This window comes from Cebus imitator, unplaced genomic scaffold (assembly GCF_001604975.1).
Source record: "Cebus imitator isolate Cc_AM_T3 unplaced genomic scaffold, Cebus_imitator-1.0 Scaffold77, whole genome shotgun sequence".
Lineage (NCBI taxonomy): Eukaryota > Metazoa > Chordata > Mammalia > Primates > Cebidae > Cebus > Cebus imitator.
The window spans coordinates 5235608-5243772 of NW_016107392.1; positions in this window are offsets into that span (position 1 = coordinate 5235608).

Here is an 8165-nt window from a genome sequence, read left to right on the forward strand (position 1 = left end):
TCTGTCATCAGGCTGGAGTGCAGTGGCGCCATTTCAGCTCACTGCAACCTCCGCCTCCTGGTTCAAGCGATTCTCCTGCCTCAGCCTCCCGAGTAGCTGGGACTACAGGCGCACGCCACCATGCCCAGCTAATTTTTGTATTTTTAGTAAAGACAGAGTTTCACCATGTTGGCCAGGATGGTCTCCATCTCCTAACCTTGTGATCTGCCCACCTTGACCTCCCAAAGTGCTGGGATTACAGGCAGGAGCCACCTTACCCGGCCGCATTTTTAATTATCTATAGCTACTTGCATCTTATTAACAAGCTCCCACTCCTGTTAAAGACAGGTGAAAATTTTAAACTTGTTAGTTAAGGTAATTTAGTTATATTTCAGTTAGTCATTTTCAGTTTAAAATAGTCTCTTCCAATTTATTTCAGTGTTTGGGGTATAAAAATTCAGTCAATTCAAAGCTCAGACTCTCCCCTTCTTCCCACCATGGTTCCTGAATATTGAGAGCTTACGTATACTCAGAACAGCAGAAAGCGAAACAGTCTCATGGCTGTGTGCTCTGCTGTTCTCTGGATCCTCGCTCATTTTCCATGCTGTGTGGCTGTTTAAGGGGGTCTCTGGGAATACAGTGCTTGTGCCCAGTGAATTGCAACAGGTCTTGTTGATGTTTGGGGGGCCTTTCCAGCACTCACTGCTGGAGTCTGGAGTTCTGCTGTACCTCTTACTGGAGGTCTCTGCTGGATCTGACTTTCTCATCCCCAATGCAGAACTCTCCTGGACCTTGGCTTTTCTCAGCACTCCTGCATGCTCTCTCCAAGGCATAAACAACATTCTGGTTGTCCTCCATACCACCCAAGGCCACAGGGAACTGGGGTGCAAACCCGGATCCATTTGCCTAGATACTTCTGAGCCATGTAAGAGCTACTCTACGTGTTAGAGTGTCACACCGAACATGAAGTAGAAGTGAAGGACAGCCCAGAAGTTCCAGATTCTCCTTCAACTTATCTGGAGCTCCTGATGTCATGTCCATCTTTCCATTCTGGGCTCAGATCCAAGGACTGAAGGGACTGAGGGGTTCCTTCCCAGGGATCCAAGCATCGGTTAGTCTAGTCTTAATCCCTCAGACCTGCCCCCTCTTCCTCGGCTCTTTCACCTGGAAGAGCACTTTACTTTGTCCCTCGGTGGGTGGCAACTTCCCACCATCGTACCTGAAGTGTACCCTATCTACAGATTCAAGTAAAACCTCATGTCCAGGCTACGTGCTTTGCTCTTAATATTTAAGAGATTTTGGAATTTGGAGCTTCTTTTATTTTCTCAAAAAAGCTTTCAAGCCTGTTATTTATTATGGGCTTCAAAGCTGAACTCAAGTCCCCTGTACCTTTGCATTCCTGCTGTAACAACCATAATGCTCTCTGGTGAAAAAGCTGCCTCTGGTTGAGGAAGAAGTCATTATATGGAAGAGAATAAGAAAAGAAATCCCGTTAATATTTTCAAAACCGATTCTCAACTTCATGTCAAATTTTAGTCTGGTTAAAGATTAAGTTCTTATTCTGTAAGTGGAACCCAAAGAAGGATTTTTTATTCTATTTTCCCCCTCTTGTTGGGTCTTTATAAGAGAAGACAGTTATTGAGTATAAATAAGACAAAAGGAAGTGTTAATCTCTCTTCTACAGACCCCCAGAATTAGGAAAAGTCCCAGGGAGAGGCAGGATGACAGTTACGACTCTTACGAACAGGGTGTGGAACAAGCAGGTGGCAAAGAGGATAGCAGCATCTTGTCACCCTGCTGGTCCTCAAGGAGTTCAGGTCCACTCATCCAGTCAAGGGACAGACAACACCTTGGTCGCTGAGTTCCAGCAGGGGTCAGCAATGGACTGAACTGAAGTGCATCCAGAGGTGGTGTTAGCTAGAGGCTTTCCTTCTGGGGTCAGGTGTAGTCATAGCTTTTATCTTTAATGAAACAAAACAAAACAAACAACAAGAAAACACCAGGCTTTCACAGGCTAAAAAAATACAATTCCACAAGAATGGAGCACTTAAAATATGGCAGACACTGTTGTCGCCACTTGGGACATGGAAGTGAATAAAACAAAGATCTCTGCCCTTATGATTTTCTATTCTAGCAGAAAGAATTTAGAAAATAAAAAATAAGTCAGCTTTAGGTAATAGAAGATATGGAATTCTCGAAAAGGAGCGCAGACTGAGGTCAGTCAGCAGTGCTAGGTGAGAGTAGGAGTTAGGCTGAGGTCATAAACAGTGTGATCCGAATAGGCTTCATCGTGCAAGTGAGACGTGAGTGAAGACTTGAGGGAGCTGAGGAAGTTAACCCGCAGATACTTGGAGGAAAAGTGTTCCAGGTAGCGGGCACAGCTAAAGAAGCAACCCTAGGTGATGAGGTCAAGAAACAGTAAAGGAACCAGCATGACTGGAGCAGAGTTATGGTCAGAAGGAGGGGAAGGTGCCAGACCACGTGGGCCTTACTGGCCATTGTAATGACTTTTCCTTTGGGTAAAATGCAAAGCCATTAAGGGTCTTGAACAGAAACATGGTATTTTGTGTTTCAAAGGATCTTTCTGACTGCTGTGTTTGATGGGTTTAAGCAGGGAGATCTGTCAGGAGGTAATTTCATTAATCTGGATTAGAGATGATGGTGGCTTGGACCAGAGTGATGGTAGATTCTGATATTTTTTAAAGGAAAAGCCAACAGACTTTCCTAAAGGATTGACCATGGGGAGTGAGAGAAAGAGAAGAGTCAGAGTGACTCAAAAGTCTTTTGCCTGAGCAGCTGGGAGGGTGAAGTTTCCATCAACTGAGATGAGGAAGGCTAGAAATGGAGCAGATTTGTGGTGGAAGAAAAAGCGTTCTGTTTTGGATATGTTGAGTTTGAGATGAAAATTAGACATCCTGTGGAAATTTTGAATAGGCAGTAAAATAGATACATCCGGTGTTTGGGAAAGAAGTCTGGGCTAGAGACAAAAATTTGGGAGTTATCAGCATATAGATGTTATTTAAAGCTGTAAGTCTGAATGAGATCAACAAGAGGGTGAAGGGGGAAAAGGCTAAGACGGATCCCTGGGGCACTCCAAGGGAGGCAGGAGGAACCAGCCAAGGAGGCCAAGAAGGCATGACCGGTGAAGCAGGAAGAAAGCCAAGAGTGTGGTGTCTCCGAAGCCTAGTAAAGAAAGTGCACCCAAAAAGGGAGTGGTCCACTCTGTGAGAGGCTCGTGCTACGCCAAGTAGGATGAAGGCTGGGAATCTGACTATTGGCTCTGGCCAGGAGGCAGTCATCAGCAGCTTTGATCAGAGTAATTGTGGTGGAGTGGCAGGAGCAAAAACCCCAGCTGCAGTGCGTTTAAGAAAGCATAAGAGGACCAGGCAAGGTGGCTCACAGCTGTAACCCCACCTCCCTTTGGGAGGCCAGGGTGGACGGATTACCTGAGGTTGGGAATTCAAGACCAGCCTAGCCAACATGGTAAAACCCCGCCTCTATTAAAAATACAAAAACTAGCTGGGCATAGTAGTGGGTGCCTGTAATCCCAGCTACTCGGGAGGCTGAGGCCGGAGAATCGCTTGAACCCAGGAGGCAGGCAGAAGTTGCAGTGAGCCGATATTGTACCAGAGCACTCCAGCCTGGGCGACAAGAGCAAAACTCCGTCTCAAAAAAAAAAAGAAAGAAAGCATAAGAGGAAAGAAACTGTAGACCATGAGTACAGGACACTATCCTGAGACATTTTCCTGCAAATGGGAGCAAAGAAATGGAGTAGAAGTTGGCAGAGAAAAACAGGGTCAAGAGAAGTGAATGATTTTTCTCCTTTTTCCTTCTTTCTTTAACCAGCCTGCTTATATGCTAATAAAACTGATCCAAGCAGAGGTAAAAATTATTAACAAGAGAGAGGGAGAGAATTGCAGGAACGCTATGCTTAAGGCGACAAGCGCGATGGACCTAGTGCACAAGCAGAGGGATTGATTTTAGCTACAGCAGGGACATTTCATCTGTGAAGCCGTCGGAGAGGCGTAACATGTGAGTAAAGACACTGGTAGGTGGGTGGATGCAGTGATAGGAGGCTGTGGAAGTTCTTTCTTGATTGTGTAATATTTCTCAGTGAATTAGAAAATAAGGTCATCAACTGAGCTTGTGAATGAGACATGAACTAATGGGGGTTTGAGGAGAAAGGAAAATGTGTGTCATTTAGGAGAGGGGGAGAGTGATAAACTATCTGTGTGATTGCCAGGCAGCATTAAAAATTCACTTGAGGCTAGCAATTGTGAATTTAATGTGAGATTAGTCAGTCTGTGTGTGTGCATGCTTATCAGCCTCATTCAGCTGTATAGGTTTAGACACAGATTGGGCAGAAAAGTGGATCACCCAAAGTTTTAGTTTGACTAAGAAGTGTGACGGGGCAAGGGAATCAAAGTTATGTGATTGGGTGTACTTAACAATGAGAGATCATGGGCTTTAAGCTGGATATGGAGAAGAATGAGAACAGCAAGGTTGGGAAGAATAATGGAAAATAAATTGGTGCAAATGGAATGGTGTGTGTGGTTTTTGCGGAAGCTGGTTTATTTCTTAAGGAAATGGTATGGCTCTAAAAATGTTCCTTTTATCTTTGGCACATCTTTGCCCTCTGTATTACCCAATGTAATTTTTGGTAAATAAATATTGTGTGTCTTGAGTATAGTATGCCAAACTGGAAAGATACGAGAAAGTGATCAGACAATGGGAAGCATAGTGCTGAGATTATGCAGGGGTTGCACCTATAAGTAATGATTAAATCTAACCAATGGCCATGGAAGTGAATGGTTAAGGTGAGGTACAGAAGATCCTTGTGGGGGAGGAGGTCAAGAATTGAGAGGTCAGGGTTAATCTATGTGTATGGGGCATTCACTAAGGTTAAGGCAGCGGTAGTAATGGCCAGAGTAAAAGTAAGCCAGGAGATAAAATTGTTGAGAAATATGGGGCAAGCCAAACGTGGTGGCTCACTCCTGTAATCCCAGAACTTTGGGAAACTGAGGCGGAGGGATCACTGAGGTCAGGAGTTTGAGAACAGCCTAGCCAACATGGTGAAACTCCGTCTCTACTAAAAATATAAAAAAGAAAAGAAATATGATGGAATGATCCACTGATACTCTTAAATTGCTAATTGAATCTTACAATTGAAACATACCATTTCCCCCTTAATTGTTTAACTGTTACACTGTAACAAAGCAAAATATTATCTCGAGTTAATAGTTGCCTAAAGGGCTATGAGCACAACAAAAAGGGATTTTCCTAGGGATCCCAATCCATTTCTCAAGGGTTTCTTCCTAAGAGGTGTACTCCTGAGAGTTGGATTACTGCCAGTGATGTCAAGAAGAGAGACATTCTTCACCTTAATGGTATTGCTTCTTTTTGGTTTTGTTTTTTCTTCTACTAACACACAATAATTCATACATTACATGTATTATTCCTGTAATTACAACCACATATTATATTTAGTGGCAAAAGTCATGTCAAGTAATAGAAAAGACAAGAATTGTGCCAAAAACAAAAAGTTACATTGTACTATTTCTTCCGGCAGTAAATTGGCTGCCCCCAACACAACAAACCATTCCATTTGCTCCAATGATTTACTTATGCCGCTTACTAGAGGGAGATTCAGATTTCTCCTCCATAAAGTCTTGCTGTGTGTTACAGTGGCCCCTAAGTCACTCAATTCCTAGTCTCAAATCTTTGATGGGCCAGTCATCTTCCCTGAGAAATTTCCAGGTTGGACAGTAGAAAGAAAACACCCACCAAGAGTTCTGAGGTGTTAAGTTCTGATTTCCAAATCATGTACACCATTCTCCTTAGATTGCTAATATCTCATGGTTTCTTTTCCCAGCACTATTTTAAAGTCTGATTGGAGCATTTGTATCTCCTTTATAGCTGGAGTGACTGAGACAGGCTGGCTCTAGTGGGGCGGAGGTTGTCATGAGCTGAGATTGCACCACTGCACCCCACAGCCTAGGTGACAGAGCAAGACTCCATCTCAAAAAAATAAATAAATAAAAAGAATGCAAAGGGAAAGGAGTAAAAGTCTTTAGGCCAATCAGTGCGTGCAAAAAGTGACTAGGCATGGTGTTTTTGACAGTGAAAGTTACGAATGCTCTTACCAGCAAGGTTTGGAGGTTACTTAGCTTCAGAATCTGAGGGGGCACAGTGACAGGCAGAAGTCACAAAAATATAGAGCTCAAATTCCCCCTTTGACATGGATTGATGTGCAGAAGAATGCTGGAATAAATAAGCCAAAAAGCAGGTGGCCAGATGGGTCTCCACTGTGTGGAAAAGAGGCAGCATCCAGTGGGTGAGGAAGCTGGTGTGACTGAGCAAACCCTTTGACCATGAACAATGCTGGATGCTAGAGGGGTCAACAGGAAGTTCACTGGATACCTTTGCCTCTGGCCCAATGCTGAATAGAGGCTGCAGGGAAATGAAATCCTGGTTACTAGAGGGAAGGTACAGACATCATGGCATGTAATGAAATGAGATTTCACAACTCTGATGGTATGAAGGGCAGGCACTGTCTGAGAGGGAAAATCAGTATTGAACCCAGAGAAAGAGTCTTCCAGGGCCAGTATATTAGTCAGGGTTCTCCAGAGAAAAAGGAATTAATAGAAACCAATAGAGTATGTTTTTTTTTTTTTTTTTTTTTTTTTTTTTTTGTGTGTGTGTGTGTGTAGAAAGAGATTTATTGTAAGGCATTGGTTTACTGCTATAAAAACTGACAAGTCCAAAGATCTGTGGTTGTAAGCTGAAAACCCAGGAGAGCCAATGGTGTAGTTCCAGGCTGAAGGCTGGCAGTCTTGAAACCCAAAGTCTGAAGGCAGGAACAACATGGATGTCCCAGCTTGAAAGCAGTCAGGCTGCAGGAGGTCCCTTGCACTTGCAGGAGGGTCGGCCTTTTTATTCTATTCAGGCATTCAAGTGATTACATGAGGCCCACCCACACGGCAGAGGGCAACCTCCTTTATTCAATCTACCAATTCAAACATGAATCACATCTAGAAACACCTTCCCACTCAAACTGAATCAATGGATAACAGTTTAATAAAGGCACTATCTTCAAAGATGTGAGCAGACGTTAAGCAATAAATAGTTCTCTATCCTGCAGCTAGCAACTTGGAGTGTCATTACCATTCTTAACTTCAAGGAGAGAGCTCTGTGGAGAGGGTCGCCTGACAGGTGCGGTGTTCCTCAGTTAAGGGATAAAGCCAACTGTAGGAAGACTGCAAGGGTGAAATCAAGAAAAAAGTTAACCAGATCTCACTCTCCTCCCTCCCATGCATCTTATACTACTTGTTCATCACTGGCCAGACCCAACGGAAGCCCGAGAACAAGAGAGCATTTGATTAGGTCAGACTTCTGAGGAAGAAGAGCAGAGGAAGGTGGTAAATGGACCTGGAGAGGTGTAAGAAGACATCCAGCCAACGATCAATAATTGTCTTGGGCTGGAGGTGAAGGAAGCCAGTGGTTCTTTTGTTTTGTTTTGTTTTTTAACTTGTTTGGATCACAGAGCAAAACACTTTCTAATCACTCAAAACAGGAGATCTAGACTACACATTACAGAACACTGTGTCTAAGTTACATTCCCAGGAAGAGCAACCACTGTCATGTGGTTAGCATGCCAACAAGATTAACTTGGAAAAACATTGCCTTTTACCAATTGTAATGCAATTGTAGTGCTCCTTCATCCTTAGTACTGAGCAAAAGCAATACATTTCCATTGTACGACATTTACAAATACAGATGAAGCAAAAGGAGAAAAGAACGTAAACCCATCTTCTAGCAATAATCACTGCTAATAGTAGGGATGTGTGTTTTTTCTTTTTTTTTTTTCCAGATAGAGTCTTGCTCTATTGCCCAGACTGGAGTGCAGTGGTGCTATCTCGGCTCATGGAACCTCCACCTCTTGGGTTTAAGCGATTCTCCTGCCTCAGCCTCCTAAGTAGCTGAGATTACAGGTACCTGCCACCACGCCAGCTAATTTTTTGTATTTTTTAGTAGAAATGGGGTTTCACTATGTTGGCCAGGCTGGTCATGAACTCCTGATCTCAGGTGATCCACCTGCCTCAGCCTCCCAGAGTGCTAGGATTACAGGCACGAGCCACTGTGCCTGGCTGCGTTTTTAAAGTATCTTTTTTTTTTTTTTTTTTTTT